Source organism: Felis catus, chromosome A2 (genome assembly GCF_018350175.1).
Source record: "Felis catus isolate Fca126 chromosome A2, F.catus_Fca126_mat1.0, whole genome shotgun sequence".
NCBI classification, from domain to species: Eukaryota; Metazoa; Chordata; class Mammalia; order Carnivora; family Felidae; genus Felis; species Felis catus.
In genome coordinates, this window is record NC_058369.1 from 23,411,461 (window position 1) to 23,436,583 (window position 25,123).

Sequence of the window (25,123 nt, forward strand, 5' to 3'; positions counted from 1 at the left end):
GGAATAAAGTCATAAATGCGAGGAATTCATTCTGAAAAGATTTGATGGAGGAAGAGAACAATGACTACAAATGACTCTCAAACTTCTGCTTGAGCATTTGGCTTCTGGCTTTTTCCCCATAAACAAGGGATGAAATTAGATCTCAAATATTACAAGATGTGAAACTACCCAGACGTGTAAGGCATTCCTAAAACACTGGATCCTGAACCAAAGAAAACAGATTCCACCGGATCGTGGTTACCAAATAAAGTGGAATAATTTCCATGCCTCACTAGAATCGAGAATGCCTTATTTTATGAGACAGACATCTAAAAGTCATGGGGAGAATGCCACTTGAGCTTTAAAAAAAAAAAGCCCACATTATTCTGTTGATATTGTAGAAAAACTGATGTGATTATCCTGCCTTCTCCTGAAATGATGCCAGTATTTATAGGAAAAATAATACTACGTTGCTCTATTTCCTGAAACTCTAATGCCTCCCATATTGTTGACAGTGTAACAATACTATAACATGTTGACTGTCAAAATGTCAACAACTATGGGGCTATCTAGTATTACAACCACCGTGGTCATTGATATTATTCACTTCTGTGCACTAAGTGTATGAATAAATTCATAGGTTGCCCTCACAAGTATCAAAATGCATTCTATGTACACTAAACAACCATAGTGTATTTTTTATAAACAAGAACATGACATGACCCACCATTCTCCTTTATATTTCTAAAGAACTGGCAACAGTAGATCGAATATATAATAATGCCCGTAGCTGAATGCTAATGATACAAAATAGTGTCCAATAAACATTTATAATTTCACTCCCTGTGTATTCACTATTCACTATCTATAAATTCACTCCTTGTTCTCAGCAATGGCGTGGCATCATTTTTAGTGACATGAAGATGGCATAGTTGGGTCACACTCTTGGCTTATGGCATCATCAGGCATCACCTTCATGTGAATGAACCACCCACCTTGTGCCTCAGATTGTCAGTTCCCTCAGTGACTCCAGGCGACTGGCCACTCCATTTATCTATTTGTATATCTGTTTTCTCCAACATAACATGTCCAGAGCAGAAATCTCAATCCTCCTCCACCAACCTCTTTCCTTCTGACTGACTCAGCTTCTCAAACCAAACTCCTTAGAGACTCTCTTATCTGCTTGTTCCTTCTCAGCCCGTCACTCAGAGTCTCATCTCAACAACAATAGAGTTATATAGTATTATGACCTTGGGAAAGTGACTTTCCTCCTCATGCCTTCCTTTCTTACAACTAGTTACTGAAATTATAGGCTGTGACATTCAGTATATGGCTGACCCTTGAACAACATGGGAGTTAGGGGCACCAACCCCTTTTTAACTCCCCCAAACCTTAACTACTAATAGCCTACTATTGACTGGGAGCCTTAATGATAACATAAACAGTTGATTGACACATATTTTGTATGTTATATGTATTATAAACTGCATTCTTATAATAAGCTAAAGAAAAAATGTTTTGGGGCACCTGGGTGGCTCAGTCGGTTAAGCATCCGACTTCAGCTCAGGTCATGATCTCGCGGTTTGTGAGTTCGAGCCCCACATCAGGCTCTGTGCGGACAGCTCAGAGCCTGGAGCCTGCTTCAGATTCTGTGTCTCCTCCTCTCTCTGCCCCTTCCATACTCATGCTCTGTCTCTCTGTCTCTTAATAACAAATAAATGTTAAAAAAATTTTTTAAAGAAAAAAAAGAAAAAATGTTATTAGAAAATCACAAGGAAGAGAAAATACATTCACAGTTATGTACAGTATTTATTTAAAAAAAATCAGTATATAAGCAGGCCTGCACAGTTCAAACCCATGTTGTTCAGGAGTCGCCTGTAATTGGTAACAGATTTAGAAGGCACCTATTACAAATTATAGTGTAACACGGTAGCAATATTCTTACAAAAAGGTAGAAAGTTTTCATATGTATATTCATGGATATACATATATAATTACATACAAAATATATTTATAGAATAGATAAAACTAATAAAAATATAGTAGAATGCTTACAATATACATTGAGGGTAGAATAGTAAAACACAGCACAGACAAGAACACAGGTTTAGGAACAACGTAGTACTCTAATAATGTAGCATTCTTACTTAAATTATAAACAGTACTGCACTACAGAGGATAATACCATTTGTCATGTTATAAGAGACTGTAGTAAAATATTATAGACAGAAGAGCACAGGTTTTTTTTTTAATTTTTAAAAATTGTTTAATGTTTATTTTTGAGAGAGGGAGAGAGACAGAGTGTGAGCAGGGGAGGAGCAGAGAGAGAGGGAGACACAGAATCCAAAGTAAGCTCCAGGCCGTGAGCTGTCAGCAGGGAGCCCGACGTGGGGCTCAAACCCATGAGCTGTGAGATCATGACCTGAGCCGAAGTCGGGCACCCAACCGACTGAGCCACCCAGGCGCCCCAGAAGAGCACAATTTTAGTGATTATCAATATTGGAGGCTGGAATAATCTGACAGACACTTGAGGGGTGTTTGTAGCATTTGCAGTCTGGGAGCTTTGTGAAGACGCTCCCAATTGGTGCACGTGTGCTGGGGAGAGACAAGGGCACGTTTCCAGTAAATGACAGCCACGTGTGTCCAGCTGCAGCAACCGTAATTCCTGCTGGGGGCTTCGCAGCCATCATTTCCCCTAAGCCAGTGATTACGAACCCTGGACGACTTTGTCCCCAGGGGATGTTTGGCAATGTCTGGAGACATTGTGTGCTCGTCAAAATTTAAGGCAAGGGAAGGTGCTGCTGGCATCGAGTGGGTAGAGCCAAGGATGCCGTTAAACGTGCTGCAAAGACCAAAAGAGCCTCCACAACGAAGAATTGCTCGGGTGTCTCAGTAGGGCTCAAGCGGAGAAACCCTGCTCTAATCTTTTAGCAGTCACGGGGTTTTGTCTTTACAAATTAATAGACTCCTTCTGGATCCCTGTGTGGCATCAGAATTGTGGATGTTGGCCCCACCAATGTCAGGAATCCCTTACATAGTGTGAGATGCTACACTGTAGACTCAATTCAGTAGCAAGCCTGCTATGTCACCTCTCACAAAGCTCAGATGCAGGATCCTCCTTGCCATCCAGACCCCAGCGGTCTTCCAGTGAACACCCGGCAACACCTACTCACCGTCCATTCGCCTCTCTTTCGTTTATGGCCTGACACTCACGAGAGCTGACACGGTCCTGTTTACTGTCAGATTCCCCTCCCACACCCTGTGAGGGAGGCCTGGCCTGTCCATGGCAGTATTTCCGATGCTTGGAATTACTCCTCAACTTCAGGGACGCCCAGGAAGTAGCTGCACCATGCGTAAATAAACCACCCACATCTGTCAAAGCCTCCTATTTACAAGGTACTATGCGGAGCGCTTGTCATCATCGTTTTGTGCACCTGCTACTGTTCCCATTTCCTGATGAGGAAACTGAGGCTCAACAAGCAAGTTACTTAAAGGTGCGAGAGCCAGTACGAGGCAGCGCCTTACTCCATGCCCTTTGCCCTTAACCATGGCCATACCACGCACCATATACATAGGTACCAATCCTGTGTACCATAGGTCTCCACGGCGGCAGACCCCAGCCCCCTCAGATAGGTAGTAAGTCAAGATGGCAATGCTTTCTACTTTGGGAGATTATAATTCAGCAGCATTTGGACACATAAAGGCAATTTGCACCGGTGGAGCGAAATTTTTGTTAACTATGATTACAAAGAGCATATGGTAACAAGACACCACGGCTGCCTTTTTTTTTCTGCATTCAAAACACAGTAGTCTGTACTCACGTACACATTCGGGTAATGCAGAATGGCTTAACCATGGGTCAGCAAGCTTTCCCTGCAGAGGGCCAGAGTAAATACCTCAGGCTTTGCGGGCCATATCGTCCCTGTGGCAACTCTTCAACTCTGCCACTGTAGCACCTCAGAGCCCGTGTTTCAACAGAACTTTCTTTAAGGACACTGAAATTTGAATTTCCTCTATTTCCACATGCCACAAAATATTCTTCTTCTTTTGAGTTTTTCCCAAACATTTGGGAAACGTAAACACCGCTGTTAGCCTGCAAACTGTGCAATACAGGTGGAAGGCTGGATCTGACACGTGGGCCATGGTTTGTCAGCCCCCTGACTTACGGTATCGCCGCTGACAGTTTCTGAAGCTATCGCAGTGCGGTGAGTTCGAAATATCCCTGCGGCCTGCAGGCATGTGTGTGGAGAAGCGTCAGGGCTATCCATGTCGGAGCTACTGTGGGGCACGTGTGACTGCATGATGTTTACTTTAACGTCACGCAGGCTGGCACTATTTCAAGCCCTGTGAGTAGCTTAGTATAATCTGATGTCTTTATATTCACGTAACTGCGAATACAAAGAGCACAGCTCACTGCAGTGTGCTGGCGATCCTGCTACCTGAGTGTAAGGTGAAGGGTATAGGCTGGCATAATGCAGGTCAGCACGGTGTACTGTCATTTCTATTCCCACAATTATATGCAATAAAGTGAAGCATAGAATCACGTAGCTGTGCCGGCAGGTGCCGTCTGCAGGACAGGCCCTCCTCTCAGCCTAGGATGCATTGTGCAGCCCTAAACTCTTACATCGTGCATGATCTGACTGCTGCATCCCAGGCGGTAGGCTGCCAAGAATCCTGTTGACAAAAAACCTACCACAAAATCCCACTCCCAACAACCCCGTTGTAATTACCCTAGCTCCAAATAGTTAACGATAAGTGAGTTATGAGACAGAAATATCGAGTGGTATCTTTTTTAGTAAGATATTGTCACCGTGGCATGATATGCCGCTAGTGACCTTAGCATCAAGACGAGTACTAAGTTACAGTCACACTGCCCTTTTATTTATGAATAATTGTACATTGTCCTTGAATGTGCCATTCAGTTATGCTGCCACACAACCTGCAAGCTCTAGCGATAGGCTCAGGGTAGGGATGGGGCAGTTTCACCATGGACGGCGCTGCCTGGTGACCACGGCCCATGCTGTCCCTTACACGATGAGAGAGCAGGTGCGAGCTGTGGAGAGATGCACCCTGAAGACGAAAGGTGTGAAGTTCGGGAATTATACTACTGGGCCACATCACACAGGTTCTAATGGACAAAGCCAGAGTTTGAAGGCAGCTCAATGGACCCTAGAGCCTGTGTTCCGTTCATTCTGGCACCAAGTCAACTTTCACCACGTGGCTTTTTTCACACCACGTGCCATCATCGAGACTCGGTACAGAGCAGTTCCAGAGGCACATTGCGTTATGTTGTCTGTAATGCTGGCACAGCTTTACGCCTGTGTCGTTTTGTTTTACTCTCTTAACAGAAAGATTGACACATCACGATTCTACAATACTTTCATCAGTGGCTGTAGTGACAGCACAATTACACTCTTTCCACTTTTTATAACAGTAACACTCGCCTCCCTTGTACAGAATCCTTCCTCATTTCTAGGTATGAAAACAACATAGCTGCTATGCTAATGCAGTCAATAGTTTTAGTAGCAACAACAAAAGTGCCCTTTGGAGCCCACTGGTCGACACTATCATATATCCTGTGTCTGGAAATCAACCATTGTCGCTTTGTGTTTACAGTGAAATCATTAACCAGACATCCCTGTGCCTCAAAGCAGGACAGTGGATTGTGACGTCCTGATTTTTCTATCGCTACTGCCTTGCAAAGTGCCTGACACTGTGAGCAGTCACTTAGGCTCTCTGCCATCTCTGATATTGAAAGCAATACCTTTGCTGGACCGTTGTATCCGATGGTCCTATAATTTCAGCATCTGTGATGATACTGCTCAACCATGTCCTACTTGCTTACGAGCTGGGAGCGATTCTGTCACTACAGTAACTAGTGTGTGATGGCCGTAATTTTAGCAAAAGATACTAACCCAACTTTTCTAACATTCAAATAGCAAGTATTCACTGACAAGATACAGTGTTCAAATATTTACAAAATTGATATGCCAGAATGCATTTTGGTTTAGTACAGCGATAAAACGGGATTTTGAGTGACCACACATAGTATGAGTGTCTCAATATTTGTAATGTATGGTTTTATACAAGTAGATGTGCTGTGCTGCCTATATTTACAATCAGCCATGTTATTGTTCTTTAATAGATATAATGCATGTAGTAGACACAGTGCAAGAAGATATAGTGCATATACGCACAGTGCAATAATACACGAATAGTGCGCCGTGATGACACCTAGACTTTTACATTATTAATCAGGGATGTCATAGTGTTCTACTATCATGTACATCCTCTACTGTCAGGGCACATGGTAATCTACACGTTTCCTTTCATTTCTGTAAATCCAGAAACAACACTGGTACTATAATATATCGCTACCTTCAAAATGGACAGCAGCACTTGTATTCGATGGGGCTATGTCACAATTGCTTAGCATCAGTTTGTTACTAGACAACGTGTACTAGAATATAACACGCACCGTTTCTTAACTTGTAACAACCAAGTACCAACCTCCCATAATTCAGAACTGCTTCAGTTTTTATTAGTATTATAGTGTCAGTGTTGCTATCCCTACAGTATACCATATTTTACATACTACTCTGACATTACCAAAGGGAATATCATGAATAGTATAGAACACAGGGTCTGTGAAGTCAGACACAGTCAGACTTAGGCTCGAGTGACAGCTTCACTGCTTACTTCTCATGTGATTTTGCTCAAGGAACCTGATAGCTTTAGCCTTGTTTTCTCATCTGTGTAGGGGGAGCTAACGTCAGGACCTATGTCACAGTGTTCTTCTGTGCTTCCAATGAGACCATCCATCTAAAGGAGGAATCCTTCTGATTGCATAGGATGTGGTGATTTTGATAGTGATAAGCTGATACTGTGTTAATTATCTTTACTATTAATACCTTATACTCATTCTGGCAATTATCATACTGCTAGGGTACTTCGAGATAATACTACTACCTAATATGCTATCAATTACTTGCACCAGTTTTGTTAAAGCAAATCTGCATATCATCCTATGCTGCATTGACCTTATCTACTTTCTTCTGCTTTAATGCTATTAATGCTACTTTTAACTCGTTTGCCCACCACTTCAAACTATTCCATCCTAAATTACACCATGCCTCTGTTGGTGGCAGTTACTGCTTATCCTGGGCTGTCTGGGATTTGGTTACTTTACGTTGACTGTTAGGCTGGCAAAAAGAAAAAAAAAAGTATACAGCATAACCTACAGATTGTCCTATTTTAATTTTAAAATTTAGTTCTGAACAGTAACACTGATATGGCTCTACTGTGCCATATTCTATACTAACCTACGCTGTGTCCTATATGAGCATGGTGACAGAAATAACAATCTTCCATTGTGCACATTGGTAGGCTATAACATTCATCACTTTTAACAGAATAGGTACGATAATTCTGTCTCCTACTACTGGTCGTACTAGTCTCAATGTCATTAGTCAGTGTCATACAATGTATACTTTTAATCATAACCACACCACACTGTGCTCTCCTCTATTCGATGGATTATACGTCAGTGACAATAATCGTTCCTTGCTCTTCTACCTGTAATTACGATAGCAGTGATAGCACAATATCACCATAGCTGACTGCCCTGATCTTAGCTGTGATAATAATAAAGTGGCTGTCCTGTGAGCTACTATATTGCCCAGTTGGTGACATAATCTCCAGTACTGCTAACAATAATGCCATGACATTCTACAGCCTTCTGCCTATAGCTTAAGTAGCTTAGAAGTAGAAAGTCATTGCCAGCCAATATTGAGTAACAGCACTGTTGTTGTGCTAGCATGCTGTTAACAATTATACTGATTGGGGATAGTTGTTGTTCTTCATATAATTTAGTAACAGTATTTCTTTGTATTGCTAATTTTGTAACAGAACAGTTCTGTGCTTAACTATGCCACTTAATGATGAGATGGCCTTAATATATCTTAAGATATTTTAGTTCTATCAAGTCCCAATATAATTCATTTATGTCAAACAGCAGTCATAGACATTTCATGGTTGTAAACATTTAAACATCTGATAACCCTGATGAATATCCAAAATTCCCCAGGTTAAGATATTGAAGTTTAGTTGCATACTCGGAGCAGGATCGTGTTAACGTGATACCAGTCTTTACCAAACTGACCTCTTTTTGGGAATTGTACACTCGGAATATATCTCAGTTCTGATCCCACATTCATATCGCCAAAGCCTGTGTACAGATCTGACTTTAGTTTTATGAAGGGAAACAGAATTTGCCAGAGCCTGGAGGCGGTATATGAGTGTGGAAAACAAATAAAGCTCAGGTTTTGACCAAATAGATCAATGGTCAATATTTTAGAACAGTTCTGGATGTGACTTTATTAGATACGAAGTTTATGGAAGTTCATTCTGGACACAGAGAAGAGAAGGGTTCAGAGGGGGCCAAGAATAAAAGGAAAATAAGTAGTTATTAGGTATTGCAGTAACCTAGCAGTGGGCACTGACAGAAGTGGACACATTTATAATGTAGTTATGGTCCAATTGTGGGGGTGAGGGAAAAAACGGAGTCAAGAATGACATCTGAGTTGTTGGATTGGCAGACAGGTTCATGGCGGTGCCATTCACTGAAATAAGGAATATGGAAGAAAGGGCAAATTTGGGAAGTAAAGGATGAAGTGGGTGGAAAGGGATGAGTTCCATAAAGGGCTTACCTGGCTTAAGATCACTGCCAAGTACCCAAATAAAGATGTACAACCAGTAAATAGAAAAATGAGTCCACAAGTTAAGGAGTTGTACCTGAAGATCAGATTTCAAAGGCATCCGTTTATAGTGGGAGCAGCGTGAGTCTGGGGAGACCTATGGCATGAGAAAAGGAGGGTCTAGGACCATGAGGCACTCCAGCATTGAATAGCTAAGGAAGGATGGGCAAAGGGGATGGGAAGTAGTGACCAGGACAATTGGAAAAAATAAGAGAGGGCCCTGTTACAGAAGCCATGAGATGTGTATGCTTCGAAAAGGAAGGGGACATTGAGAAGTGTCACTTGTGGAAGCTCCTGGATGGCTCTGTTGGTTAAGCATCTGACTCTTGATTTCAGCTCGGGTCATGATCTCACAGTTCATGGGATTGAGCCCCTTATCTGACAGAGCCTGTTTGGGATTCTCTCCCTCCCTCTCTCTCTCTCTGCCCATCCCCCACTCACTCTCTCAAAAGAAATAAATAAACTTAAAAAAATAAGTCAGAACTATAGGGAGTACGATTGGTAATAAAGATTATGGCAGAGGGACTTGAATTGACCTCTCTGAGAATATGACAGTTAAGTGGACAAAAAGTAAGAGTAGACAGGTTCTGATTAACCCAGTAACACAAATCTAGTTAACATATATTAAAGATTATACTCTTAAAATATTTTCATTCAGTGCCAGAGCATCAGGTACACAGCATAGCCACATGCCTCAGTTCCCTCATTTGGTTGCTCATCCCATGAAGGTAGGGCATTCCTGGGACAGGCACTGAAGGAATCCTCTGGGCTGGTCTGCTTGAGCTGTGATAACAAAATACCATAGATTAAGGGGCTGCCACAACAGAAACTCATATTCTCAGAGTTCTGGAGGCTGGAAATCCCAGATCAAGACCCATTTTCTGGTGAGAGCTCTCTTCCTGGCTTACAGATGGCCACCTTCCCACTTTGTCCTCACATGGTGGAGAAAAAGCAATCTCTGGTGTCTCTTCCTCTTTATAAGGACCCCAGACCTATCAGATGAGAGCCCACCATATGGTCTAATTTAACAATCCTCTCCTTAAAGGCCCTGTCTCCAGTGCAATGCTATGGAGGAGGGTAAGGCTTCAACATATGAATTCTGGGAGGGCACACACATTCAGTCCCTAAGACCTTCTATCTGCAAGAGTGCAAGAGCAATCTTACCCACATCCTATACCAACTTCACAGGTGGAACTCTGACCTACCCTTCCAGCTTTACCATCTCTGCCAGTCATGTGGGTTTACCATCCAGTGAACCCAGCCCTGATTTTGTCTGATGGTGTGGATCCCATCCCAGGACTAGAGAGGAAGTTGCTTGAGGAGAGGGGAGAATCTTGGTTCTGCATTCCTGTTGCTCACACAGTAGCTGAAACAAAGAAAGATCTCAAGGTCCCATCAGTCAATCACCTAGCCCCATTCATCCCTTTCCTGCCCTGTCTCCCACACCTGGCATCTCCCTTACCATCTGCCCTACCTCCATCTGCTTCAAGCCTTTATTACGTCTCACTGAAAGGACAGGCTCCTGGCCCTGCTGCCTCAGCACCATCCTCTGGGGCAGGAAGGATGTATAAATTGTTGAAGTAGCTAGATAAGAATTTGAATCCTGGCTTTGCGGGTCAATTTCTTAACCTGAGATGCATTCTCCTCACCTGTGAACAGGGATAATAAAAGGCCTCCTCACAGGACAATGATAGTGAGTAAGGTGGTCAGGTGTAAAGATGGTGCCTGGCATACAGGAAGCACTCACTACAATCATCCGTTATTCAAAACGGATGGCATAGATCAAAATAAATTTTTCTAACAACCATCTTGGTTTATTCCACTTCTCTATTTAAAAACCTCAAGGGGCTTGCTTATGTCCACCAAATAAAATTCAAAGGCCTTAGCTTGTAGTCATGATCTGACTCACTTTGCACTGCCAGGATTTGTATCAGAACCAGGTCTTGTGTTTCCCATCTGTACCTCTATCGACACAAGTATGAGCAGAGAGGTCCTCGTCTGGACCTCACATTACTCCCTTTCCAAATCTCAAATTAAAAATTCCCAACCACATGGTAGCCATCTTAAGTGAATGCAGACCATTGCCCCATTTCAGTGAAAGCACGCAGCACGAGGTCTGACAAATGCCATGGAACCTCTCCTAATGAATTGCAGTTTGGAACTAGGACTGTTTTTTTGGGTTTTAGAAAGAATGAAATTATTCTGAGATCTGACGATAAACAAGCTGGTGTGGGAAAGGTGAAAGGTGCTGCTATTCTTGAAAGAACAAGGCTTTTGGGAGAAAACTTCTAAACCCGCCAGAATTAAAGTGCAACCTTTGTTTGTAAACTCATAAGATTATGGGTTTAGAATTAATTTCAGTTGGATCCTTTCCAATTACCAGTAACTTAACACTTGGATTCATTATGCAATCATGATTCAGTAAGTCCTTCAGAACACCACTTTTAAACACGATGGACATTAAAGGACAGACTTTGTAAATATTTGAGATTGCCGGTTTAAAATTAATTTGATTCATTTGCTTGCTGGTTGCTAGCAATATATGAGAGTTGGGGCTTTGTCTGTAATCATATATATCATTCATGAGTCTTTCAAAGAACCCATTTGGAAGAAATAGAAGGCAGAACTTGGTGTATCCATTGCTGAAAGCAGTGATGGTAAGTAATAATAGAGGAAGGGGGCAGGGAAAGACAAAGTAGGATTTGCCCTTGATGTGTCAATTAAGGTTCAAAGTCTAAACACCATAATTCAGTTACAGGTGTACACTTTTGAACTGGTCCTATTGTCATACCCAATTGATTTCTTTTAAATGCTTTATTAAGATACAACTCACATACCGTAAATTTACCCATTTAAAATATACAGTTCAATAGTTTTTTTGTGTATTCACAGAGTTGTGCAACTGTCACTATGATCTAATTTTAGAATATTTCCATCAGCCCAAACAGAAACCCCCATACTCATTAGTGGTCACTCCCCCTGCCCCCACTTTCTTGCCCCTATCCCTAGGCACTCACTAATCTACTTTATGTCTCTATAGATTCACCTATTCTGAACATTTCATGTAAACGGAATCATATAACACATGTCATATCACATGGTCTTTTGTGACTGGCTTATTTCACTTAACATAATGCTTCCAAGGTTCATCCATGGTGTAGCATGTGTCAGTAGTTCTTTCCTTTTTGTTAATAAATAATATTTCATTATATGCATATACCACATTTTGTTTATTCATTCATGAGTTCGTGGACACTTGGGTTGCTTCTGCATTTTGGCTATCACGAACAATACTGCTGTGAGCATTCGTGTGCAGGTTTTTGTGTGGATATATGTTTTCATTTCTCTTAGGTAGATACTTAGGAGTGGAATTGCTGAGTCATGTGGTAACACCATATTTAATATTTTGAGGAACAGCCAAATTTTTCCAAAGTGGCTGTACTATTTCACATTCCCACCAGCATTGTATGAATATTCCATTTTCACCATATCCTTGCCAATACTCGTTATCATCTGTCCTTTTCATTATAGCCATCCTAGTGGATGTGAAGTAATATCTCACTGTGGTTTTGATTTGCATTTCCCTATCTGCCTTCTAAAGGGATTAGTATTGCAGTGCCCAGCTTCCTAGCTGTGATACATGAGAGGGTACATCTGCTTTCCAATTAGGAAGTAGAGAAACTGGATCCGATTCCAAATCTTTTGGACACCATGCCCTGAGCTCTTGGCCCTGCCTCAGAAACTTTCTGAAGAGGTGTCCACAGAAAGACATTCTCAAAGGCAGTGTGGGAAGGAGTTGCAAGTACTTATTTCATAATTGTAATTCCTGAAGAGAATACATCTTCCATCCGGGAAGCCTTTACATTGTTATCCAGACATCTGAAAATCCCTGGGACAGGGAAATTTTAAATGTAGTTTCTGAAAGCTCTTGCGAAGCAAAAATATGTCTCCCTCAGAGTAAGCGTCTTCCTTTGCTGGCTGGACTGTGGCCAGTGAGTCTTAGACCCAGGTTTCTTCCTTTCCCAGACAGCCCCTCACACACAGTGAAGGACCAGAGGAGAGTATGAATACTCAGAAGTGTCCTCTTCCTCTTCAACAAGTAACTCAAGGTACTCGGGCATGGGCAAGTGACTCATGGCTGCCATCTTAATCTGCAGAGGCAGCACATTCCTAACTGTGTGCACAGAAGGTCTTCATTATCCAAAGACAATTAGTGCTGGAAAAATGCTACTTAACATGAATCCATCAAAAATAAGGACTGAATTTTCAAAATAAACTATAAAAAATGTTACGTGGGGCTTTAACTTGAAAGACAAAGCCAGCAATTATGAAAACAAGCTTATTTTATTTACTATTTAACAAAATAGATCAAAACAGAGGGCTAGATGAAAACTCTGCCCTCTCAGAAAATATACAGTATGAGTCGAGTGGTTTCTATGCCAGTTGTTCTGACAAAATTGTATAATAGCAAAAGTCAACTTGGCCTTGAACTTTTGCAACATTGTTATAAAGTCTCTTTCTCTCTTTTTTCAAAATTACTCAAGGATTTCACAAATTTTCCTAAGGGTCCCTCTTAATCTTTGATATTCAAATCATTCTCTTTAAAGCTCCAGTTATAGCCTCAAAGTGGTTGATTTTCTCTTTTGGTTTATTTCCCAATCCTCCCTGGTCCATGGCTTTGGATACGGTTAACTGGATTCTTCAACTTTTAAGGAATGCAAGAAATTTTTCGACTTTTGCAAAGCTTGCAATTTCATGTAGCAGTCATTTAGCCTTGAATTTGCTCTGTGTTGTCTTGTTTACACTATAGCATCAACATGAGACAGACCGATAAGACATTGACTGGATGGGTTGGGACAGGTGCTGATGATACATACCCATGCTTCTTTCTACGATATAAAAGCTATGTGAGGGGACTACTGTAAATGGCATTTCTGTGCTATGCCTTCTCTCTGCAAACTCATCATTTTTGTACCTCTTATGGCACAGATTTTCTTTACTGGCATATGGCTTTCCAAGTCCCAGGCACAAAGATTCAGTCTTTCAGGTTACCTTGAAGGCTTTAATATTACCTAGATTTTGCTGAAGGCTAAACCCATTTCCATGGCCAACAAGGCCCAGTTGGGTCTCCTTAGCAGCTGCACCATTATGTGTCTTCACCCTCAGCTCATGCTTTCCCACCTTGCTCACAGCTTTCTAGCCACATCAGTAGTCTTTATTCCTTGCCAAACCCTTTCTGGCCTCTGGACTTCTGTCCTAATCTTGCTTTTTTTTTTTAAGTTTAATAATTTATTTTGAGAGAGAAAGAGAGGAAGAGGGTCAAACAGAGAGGGAGAGAGAGAATCCCAAGCAGCCTCCACACTCAGCGTGGAGCCTGATGTGGGGATCCAACTCAAGAACGGTGAGATCATGACCCGAGTCCAGATCAAGAGTCAGATGCTTAACCAGCTGAGCTACCCAGGTGCCCCTGTCCTGTCCTTTTTGTTCCTTCTATCTTGAATGCCCTTCCCATGGCTCACATCCTTCAGGTGTCAGTAAAATTATCAGCTTTTTGAAGAGTCCTCTGCTGACCACCCCACCTCAAAAGGAGACTTTCCTTTTATTCACCTTTTGCACACACTCTTGCGTATCTCCTTAACAGTGCTTAGTAAATGACATAGAGATCCCATCTGTTTATTCTCTTATTTCTGTCTCTGAGGCCAGGACATAAGTTTCAGGAGAACAAAGACTTTGCTGGATTCTCCTTTACATAGAAAAGAAAACTTTCTTAGTCTTTGTGAGGTGGAAAGCTGTGGTTTATAAGTTGCAAAGAGGTAAATAAAGAGAGCTTGGGGGCAGAGCACTCAATTTCCCTGATTTGAAGAATTTAATCAAAACTCTTCCTTGGGGCCATCAAAAGAATCTTTGCTTCTTTCTATGATATAAAAGCAACTTAAGACAGTTCAGATTGTGTGGAGGGCTTCAGAGGTGATTTTCCAGGATTGAGGATTAAATACAAATGAAGTTATTTATGGACATTCCTCCTACCTAAGGATTTTTGCCTCATTATCAAATTAATCACCTCATTTTCCCACTGAAGAGGAAGAAGGACACAGGAAGCCAGACAAACTGTTCATTTGGTCATGATTTTTATCAGTTTCTGCTCCAAGGGCTCTAAGGTTTACTTAAAGGGAAATTTTCCCTACTTCTTAAAGGCTAAATAAAATTGAGACTATCATGGGAAAATGCTTCATTGTAACTCATGACCCGTAATTGGATGATCCAGATCAGAGTCTGTTTGGTGCCAAGGGGAGATAGTCCCAAGTCCTTGGAACAAAGGAATGGTAAAACTAACCAAGATACAGAAAGATCAGGACTCCATGTTTTCCATTGTTAAGACCTCAGAAACCTATAAAAGCAGTCGTTTTATGGGAACACTTAGCAAAGTACTGCCAACGTCCATTTTAAAGGCTTGAAATTCTTTGACATATGGCAATCATTATGTGTGCTCAGCTGTCTATCTTGCACAATACTTTCTTCTTCCCTCCCCCAAGGAAAGCATTTCTGAGGCCCTACATTTACCATATTTTACAAGAAGCACTTAGCAGCAAGCAAGGCTCAGAAACAGTCTCAGGAAGACTAGTCCTGGCTAAGAGCTTCATGAGCACCCGTTTTGTCTCAAGAAGGAAGCCTTAAGGCAAAACTGTTTCAGATTAGAAGGAGGTATACATTCTTACCTGAGGTTTCATGTTAGGATAAGGTTTAGTGACTCAGATGTCCTAGGCCGTAAAATGGAATACGTGGTCTTGCTTGGCCTTTTCCAAAAATGGGAGAATATGTGGGTATCATTGGCCTGTTGGGATATGTTGGGGTTTACTAGAGATCAGGCAATAGAAGTGACAGAAAAACAGGTCAAGGTGAACTCTGTCAGTGTGCTTCTGTAGTTCCCTTTAGTTTCACAGAATGTGCCATATTCTTTAGCCCCAGCACACTCAGGTTGAGGTGCTCTTGAGGTCTTAGAAGAACAGGTGGACACTTTCCTCATAACCCTCCTCCTCCATCCTTACTGTGTGGACAGTTGGTAGAACATATCCATATCATATTCTTGGAACACCCTCCCCTCCCCACACTGCTTTGATGTGATTTTTTCTCAGGAAAATCATGCAAACTGTCCCTAGGAAATAAAAACATTGAACCCAAGTGTGTAAGGTGGTGCAGTCCAGTGCAGTGCAGTCAGCTCAACTGTGGAAGCCATAGTAAGTTCTCCACATTGCCTCTTGATCTTGGCCCAAACCAGGGTGGGCAAGACCTACGAGAAACATATGATGCCCTACTTTAGAATTTGCCATCTGTCAATAAAATCCATCCTCCACACCAAAATGCCTGGAAGGAAATTCACAAGGACATTTGCTTTTCCCAAATGTTAAGAGCTTCTATCAAAAGTGCACCTAGGGGTGCCTGGGTGGCTCTGTCAGTTAAGCATCCAACTTCTGCTCAGGTCATGATCTCACAGTTCGTGAGTTCAAGCCCCGCGTCGGGCTCTGTGCTGACAGCTCAGAGCCTGGAGCCTACTTCACATTCTGTGTCTCCCTCTCTCTCTGCCCCTTCCCTGCTCATGCTCTGTCTCTCTCTGTCTCAAAAATAAATAAACATTAAAAAAAAAATTAAAAAAAAAAAAGAGCACCCAGCACACTTGCCTTCTCTGCTAGTGGAAGTATACATTTCTACCCTCTTCCTGCTGTTTTTCCTATGAATATCTAATTGAAAAAGTGGGACTTCAGCTTTTCCTCATCTCCTGTCAAATTCAGGCTTCCAGTAGAAAAATAAGTCCAACTTAAAAAACACCCAACTATAGAATATGTTGCTTTTTTGGAGCCTCAGGGAGAGAAGGCGAAGGGGGAACCGCACTGTGCAATTCACCACAGGATTCTGACTGTGCTGTGCCACTCCTCTCTTAGAGAGTCACCCATCCAAAATCCAGTGTTTCTGTTTTCTGATCAGCAACACTCAACGTTCCCTCATTTTCTCTCTTGAGCACCTACTTGTCTTTTTTTTAAGTTAATTTTTGTGAAAGTGAAATTAAAAAATGATTTTAGCTCATTTCTCTTCTTCTAATTCTTGTCTTTAGTCCTTATCCTTGTCAGCAAAAACACAAGAACGCAAGGTGGGAGGAAATGCTCTTGTTTATGAAAAAGTATAACTATGAGCATTACTCACAATTCTTAAAGACACAAAGGTTTAGTAGACATACGTTCTTTGCAGCCTTATTTACAATAGTGAAAAATTAGAAACAAGCAACTATCTCTTAGACAAGAATTGTTTGAAAAATGCACACTAAATCCTTATGATTGAATGTTACACTGTTGTTAAAAATTGTGCTTTCAAGTTATTTTCATGACTTAGGATGTGTGTATAGTGTAATACTAAGTGGAAAAATAAAATTGAGGTAAAATCCCAGTGAACATTATATTGCTAAGTACAAGTAGCTGTGTGCATCCTTACATAGGAATAAAAAGAGGAAGGAATTATCCCAACATTTCAAGAGTCATTATTTTTAGACTGGAATTATGAACATTAACATGAACTGGGATTAATGTAACTTTTCATATGAAACGTTTTTGTACTTTTCTAGTTTTTCCATTTTTTTCCCATCATTTTCTATTGAAGTCTGTCCACGTGCCAGTACCACAGTAGGTGCTGGAGATACAGCCATTAACAAGCTGGGCACAGTCCATGTCCTTTTGCTTAAAAGGATTTTTTTTAATGCAAGAAATTCCTTAAGAATAGTGTCTCCATCTAACCCAATGTAACACACATCTGTGTTTATCTTTTTGTCCAAGGTTAATTCACCTTTATAAAAATAAAACAATATCTTGATTCCTCCTTGGGAAACCACTTGTTTCCCATTGTCAATTGGATAGTTTATGGGGAATTGACTCAACTCTAAGCTCTAGAACAAGCCTTGATTGACTTAAACCATCAATTTCCCCCACGTAGCACCAATGATTGACTTAAAAAGAAGCATGTGAGTCCATCTAAGAAAATCACATTCAGGATGTGTGGGAAGTATGAAAAGAGGTAGTTTCCATTGCCCTGGACTTAATGGCATAAGAACAGGATTTTCTGTAGCCACATGTGAACTCTCTGGAATGGTTAGGAGGGTTAATGACAATATAAAGCAAGTGAAATCCTGGATTAAGCCTTGCCTGAAATCATCCTTTGGATTTTTCCATTACCAGAGTCAACATATTTCCTTTATTATTGTTTAATCCAATTTAGGTTAGTGTTCTGTTGAGTGTAGCCTAGGGAAATCTAACCAATAGAACTATGTAAAGCCAACTGTTGGGCTTAGTGACAAGCACACTGGCTTAAGACTCAGGGGGCCTGGGTGCAAGATCTTGGTCTTCTCTTAAATGGCAGCCTCGCTTTAGGCAAGTCCCAGCCCCACTCTGAACCCAGCATCTGCAGAATCAGGTAGCTGATGCAAACTAGGAATCTCTAAACATTCATTGGGCCATCAAGGCTGGTAATGAAAATGAGTCTACCAGTTCCTGGTTTTGAAAGAAAACTAAGGAAACTCTCGTAAGTTTTCACAAAATTAAATGCATTCCATTTGGGGCGCCTGGGTGGCGCAGTCGGTTAAGCGTCCAACTTCAGCCAGGTCACGATCTCGCGGTCCGTGAGTTCGAGCCCCGCGTCGGGCTCTGGGCTGATGGCTCAGAGCCTGGAGCCTGTTTCCGATTCTGTGTCTCCCTCTCTCTCTGCCCCTCCCCCGTTCATGCTCTGTCTCTCTCTGTCCCAAAAATAAATAAACGTTGGAAAAAAAAATTTAAAAAAAAATGTATTCCATTTAAAGGACTACCTTTTATTCTGAGATTATAAAAGTGTAAAGGTAGTACTTTAATTTATTTGTATTTTATGCCCTCGGTTGGCAAAATTGAACATCATAAACTTTCTGCAGTTCTCTCCAATTTAAATTGTTGAATTATTCCTTACCCAGAAAAGTCCCAAATCTGGAGATCACTATACCAAATAATCTTTGAAAGAAACATTCAAATGTACACATCCAATAAGTCTCCTCTTTTATAGGAATATGCATTCAACAAATGTAAGTAATTTAACATGATGCAATATAATTTTAAAAGTATTTGAAGTGGTTAAAGTTAACAGTAGTTACCAGGATGCTTCAGATGAAAGTGTCAGAGAAACATCCACTTCTGAATGATTTCTTTTTTTTTACTTAAATTGTAAAGCAGTTAATTATGTTTGTTTTATTCTCAATTAGGTGTAGCCAATTCATAAATACTGTCTAAAGTTCTCTCTTTGTACTGTTCAAATTTCATAATTCTTTTTTTTTTTTTTTTTTTTTTTTTTTTGGAGCGAGAGAGAAAGCACAAGAGCTTGACTCAAGGAGGGGTAGAGAGAGAGGAAGAGAGAAAATCCTGAACAGGCTCCGTGCCCAGTGCAGAGCCCGACACGGGGCTCTGTCGTGACCTGAGCCAAAATCAATAGTCAGGCGCTTAACCGACCGAGCCACCTAGGCACCCCTAAATTTCATAATTCTTATCGAAAGACTGACAATTTAATTATTCCCACTTTATATAGCTTTCCCAAGACAACAACTGTTTTCCTTCACAGAGGTGAGCCTCTACATGTCCACAAAATCAGAGTCTATTCTCCAGGGGCTTCATTCTACAGTTCTGAAGTAAGCTGCAATTGGCTTAGAAAGTTGCAAATCTCTTTTTGTTTTCATGAGATAACTGTCTGAGTGTTAAGATTTAATAAAGTTAGGATTTAATAATGTGTTTCTTAGCCTTTATCCTTGACATGTAATCCTCATTCTGACTTGTTGTGGAATTTCTTTTTAAGTCATAGCTGAATGTGGGGGTCAAGTGGATTCCATTCTATGGGATAAAGCAAAAAATCAAAGGAAGAAAGCAGTTACTCCCAAAGTGACAATTCTTCCATCAAACGACAGCCTACAAATAAGAAAAAAGGCAACTGAAACTACAATCTGTCAGGGTTTAAGATTCAGCTTGATTTTGGATCTGAGGAGATGAGAAGTACATTTTTAAAATGTGTGTTTTTATTTTTTAAATATTTTATTATATTACATTTTATTTGTTTTTTTAGAGAGTGAGTATGTGAGTGGGGGAGAGGTGTAGGGAGGGGACGGAGAGAGAGAGACAGAGACAGAGACAGAGACAGAGACAGAGACAGAGACTGAGAGAGAATCCTAAGCAGATTCTATAGTCAGTGCAGAGCCCGACGTGGGGCTTGATCCCACAACCCTGGGATCACGACCTGAGCCGAAATCAAGAGTCGGACACTCAACCAACTGAGCTACCCAGGCGTCCCTGTTTTTCCTTACTTTAAAAAATTTTTGAAACAATCTCAAGTTACAGAAGAGCTGCAAGTAGGGTACAAAGAACTTTTTCCCTGAGCCATTTGAGAGTAAGTTGCCTACCTGAGGTTCCATCACCCTATGGTGCCTTTCCGCCCATTAAGCATGTTCTTTTCGTACCCACGATAAAACCCTCAAAATCAGGAAGTCAGGAAGCACACATCCCATCATCTAACCCTCAGATCCCTTTTTATTTTGCCAGGAGTCCCAGTTATATCAACACAGGGACGTCATCCCCACCCTGCCTGGCTCTGATGCCGACTATCCATAACCAGAGAGGATGTTCTCATTTTCCAATACACTATGTGTTCAATGAAGTAGTGGATATTGATTTCAAGCCCTATGCCAGGATAGAGAATATACAGCTGTATGTTTGGAGGAAAAGCAGTTCACAGATGTGAAATTAATTAAATGAGGTATAAAATCTTCAGCCACCGGTGTTTGCCAAATCCCTTCCTGGTCTTCCTATCCTCCTTTTGTCTGCCTAGAGCCATTATCCCTACAGAGATTAGGGCGATCTCTTTAGAACATGAGATAAGTCCCCTACCCAAAACCCTGAGATGGGGTCCCATCCCACTCAGAATAAAATGCAAACACTCGATCGCCAACCACAAGCCCATAATCGGGACCTCTGCTTGCCTTTCCAAACACATTTCTTCCCACTCAGCCCTGCTCTCTATGGCCTGGTGACCCTTGGGCCTTCTTTCCACCCCTGCTCCATCCTCAGAGCTCTGTACTTGCCGAGCATTTTCTCAAGGAGGTGGCATGGCTGACTTCTCACTTTTTGGTCTGGGGTCTGTGTTTTGTCTCGGAACAGCAGCTTTGACCACCCCAGCTGAAGGTGCTGCTCCAGCCATCCATTCTTTTCTGTCACTTGTTTGTAGGGGTTTCAAGTCCCTACCAGCCTTGCAAACCAACATCCTTGGTTTGTTCATTTCTGCAGGAACCCAGTCTCTTGTTCAGTGCTCTACCCCCAGGATGTACGCGTGTGCCTGGCATTCAGTGCTCAGTGGGTGTGAACTAAGTGAATAAGGGAACAAGCCAGAGACATTTGAGAACAGTGCAAAGAGCGTGGTCACTACCCATCTGGCTTTGACTTTCTTGCTGTGTGTCCTTAGGCAAGCTGCTTCATTTCTCTGGGCTTCAGGTTCCTCATCTCAAAAGTGGTCTGAGAGGACCCACCAGATAGGGTGATAGTGAAGTTTCCAGCACACATCAGTGTAGCTTGGCACACAATAGGAGGATAATAAATCTCCCGTCCAACTTGGGACCTGGAACGGTGAGATTAGCATGGAGCTTTTCAGGATCCCAGTATCATGAGCTTTCCTTTCTATTTGAGGCACATTTGGGTTTCTGAATACAGGGCCACCAGACGTTATATGGCTTCCATTCCTTTTGATCAAATCTTGTGTTTTTTGAGAGTCATGAACAGCCAGCCCATCATGAAAGAAAAGCTTTCTGCAAGCCACACCACATGAAAAACAAAATGAGCTATAAAGGAAAATGTGTTCCCCGGCCGGTCTGGGGAAGAACATTTCAGGGCCTAGAGAGGAGCCCCTGTTTGAGGCTTAAGGGTCTTATCAACCCAGCCTAGGCGGAGATCATATAGCCCAAGGGAACAGCATGGAGAAAAGGGAAGGAAACCCGAAGTTGGCCTGTCACTCCTGGATGAAAGGCTGTTTTCTCTGCTAACACGCAGTCTGTGGTGAGGGCCCTGGTTAGCTAGATGTCAAAGCTGCAGACAAGGAGGATGACCTCACTGGAAAAGAGAATGGCAACCCTCCCTTGGCCTCGGGAATGTGCGCACTAGACAAATGATCTTGATTCAGCTAAGCTAACTTATGGATGATATAAGCCCAATCGCTTCCCCATTTTTCATGCTAATAGATGCAGAGTCAGCCTGGGGAGGGGAGGCAGATGAAGGTGGCTGTGGGCCAAGTCCCCTTCAGAAGATCCCATTAGCCAACAGAATCTCTCTGGAAAGCTTTCCCCATCCCGGAAAGAGGAACAGCCAGCTTTTGTGCACTTGAGCAATAGTCATTGCTACAAAACTTCAGGTCATTAAACAGGCACTTAGTCCTGGGAGCTTGCTGCTTGGGAGAGTGACTGATGACTCCATCAGCAGGTGGAATTAGGCTTACAGTGTACCCAGAGACACTGCTTGCAGGACCCCAGGCTCAGCTCTGAGCATCTCTGTGGCTCACTGACCGTTGTTCTTCAGTCTCCAACGCTTCCTACTTGGCCGCCTAAGAAGTTGGCAAAACAGCACAACTTGGCATTATAGACGTGACATACAGCTTTTTTGCAGTTCACAAATGTTTCCACATTTATGAGCTCATCTCTTTCTACTCTGTGAGGGAGGGCGGGCAAATATTACCACCTCTTCCCTCAGAAATTGAGGCTGAGAGAGGTTGAACGACTCATCCCAGAACACAACAGTGAGGTAATGTGAGTCCTAGGATTTGAACACAGGCCTGTCACAGGAGCCCATGCCTGGTGCTTTCCCAGAGCCTATGCCACAAGTGACAAATGTACCTTTGGCGAGGTTTGTGCTCTCACATTTTTCTTTTAAAAAATCAGATCATGACTATCATCTGAGATCTCAGATGTGTCTGGAATACAAGATTATGAAAGTCACCCTGGTTTGAGAATCAAATGTCAGGTCCCCACGGCAAGCCGCTTGGGAATTTCGGGGCCCAGAGTTGCCATATACTCTTGGCTCGCCAAAAACGGCCTCAGGATGACCACTGCCTAGAAAATTAAAAGGAGGAAGTTGAGGTCTCCTACTAAAATGGAAATCCAGTGGGAGAAACCAGCTGGGTGTGCTCTCCACTCCCCCCTCCTTTGTTGCTGGAATTACCCACACCCTTCAATCTGTTGGCAAGACCCCCCAGGCAGTACATTCAACACATTCATTATCATATGGGAAAGATGCATGTTTGTTTAAAAAGTCAGGTTCTTTAACTTCTGTGACTCTTACAACTTCCTAAAGACCCCCGGGCTCTTTGCTGAGCTGAAGAACCAAATTAGGCTTAATATGATCTAATGTAAAGGTCTGAATTATGCCTTGAGTATACTTTCTGGGAGATGAAAGGACCAATATGCTTATAAAGTTCTATTACTCTTTAAAAAAGACTTTTAAAATGTTGGAAGTACCTCCTGGCTAGGGAAAGGATTAGATGCTCTGCTTTCAGTTCATTACTTCTAATATAAACACTCGGTATCCCTAGTGTTCAGCATCATTTGACTGTCTTTACACAAACTGAACAGATGGAAGGCCTTGGGCCTTTGTCTCTGAAGTCAGTTTAATGACTGGGGCAAAGTGAGATGTTTTGTCTGATTAAAGGCTCCGCTCTTCAAAGCCATACCTTCTTCCATTTGGGAAATGACAATGTTTATGGTGCCTGTACCCAGTTGGTGGATGGATGGAGTAGGTAGCAAATCTCTCTTTGTGCCCCCAAATACCAGTCCTGGTAAAAAGAGGAGGCCCAAGTGGTCCATATGCTGGCATGTGATGCAAGCCCGATGGCGTATAAATCCTTATTGGATGCGGTCTGTCAGACACAGGCATCAGATGCATTGGTGGAAATAAATGTGAAGACATGCAGCTTATATTTAAAAAGTATTTGTAATTATTTATTTATTTACTTACTTACTTACTTATTTAGAGAGTGGGGGGGGAGAGAGAGAGAGAGAGAGAGAGAGAGAGAGAGAGAGAGAGAGAGAGAATCTCAAGCAGGCTCCATACTCAGCACAGAGCCTGACATGGGGCTTGATCCCATGACCCTGGGATCATGACCTAAGCCAAAATCAGGAGTCCACCCAGGCACCTCCAAAATACTTGTAATTTTTAAAGTAACGTGTTTATTACAGAAATTTGAAAAATACAGGAAAGCAAAAGCAAAAATCACCCATGATGTTGCAATCTAGAGATCAATAATATTAGCACCTTCTTATATATGTTTCTGTGATTCTCCAAGTATTTAATAGAATCGCTTTTTTAAAAATTTGACATCCCATAGATTTTTGTGGCTTTCCTTTGTTCACTCATAAGTTCACTTGGAATAACTTCCTAAATCGATGAATACAGATCTATTTCATCACCCTTGTTAATCATATCTATCATGTGAATGGACCATTTATCATAATTTAACGAACCAATGTGCAACCGGTGAACTTTTAAGTCATTTTCAACTTTGCAGGATAATAAATGGCTGAGGTAAAAAAAAAAAATAAAATTTTTGTGCAGGAATCTTTTCTGATTGTTCTCTCAGGATAAATTCCTCCAGAATTACAGGATCACAGAGAATGCACGTCCATTTCTGATGTTGACATTTACTGTTCAATTACCCTTCACAGTCTGTACCAGGAACATATTTGGATGCTCATCCTTTGCATTCCGACCACACAAGATATCATTTTAACACATTTTTCTCAATTTTAGACACAAAGAAATGACTACAGATTTTTTTTCTAATTGGCTCGCCTGAGCCCACGTGAAGATGAATGTGTTTTAACTATGGGGATTGGCCATCAATAGTTCCCCCCACTTTAAATTTCCTTTTCAAGTCCTTTGTTCACTTTCAGTTGGTTAATGAACTTGTTGCTGGAAAAGTTATACCATTCATCTATCACGTACGTTTATCATGGTCATTTACTTCTGCTTATAGTGGTTTTATTTATATACCAAGTGTATATACATATCTCTTTATAACGTCACACTTCTTTGTGGTTTCTGCATTTGTCCCTATGCTGAGGAAAGCCCTCTCCATCCCAAAGTCAGAGGGTTACCTTTATTTCCTCCTATTGTTTTAGAGTTTCCTTTTATAGTTCAGTTTGCATTCATCTTATTTTTGTCATTAATATTTTTTAAAGTGCAGAAATGACAGGATACTTTGAAATTCCATAGAATTGCTCATCAAAAAAGGCAAGATGGAGTCCAGCTATCTCTTTCTCTGGCAATAGGAAGAGAAAATAGCATGAAGGTAATGGGGAAAAGGCCAGA

At 41.6% G+C, this 25,123-nt stretch overlaps 1 protein-coding gene across 1 annotated transcript in view; it reads left to right on the forward strand.

Moving 5' to 3' along the window:
- Window positions 1–25,123, forward strand: part of CACNA2D3 (calcium voltage-gated channel auxiliary subunit alpha2delta 3) — an 897,621-nt gene that overhangs the window by 860,021 nt on the left and 12,477 nt on the right. The gene's annotated exons all lie outside the window — the stretch shown is intronic.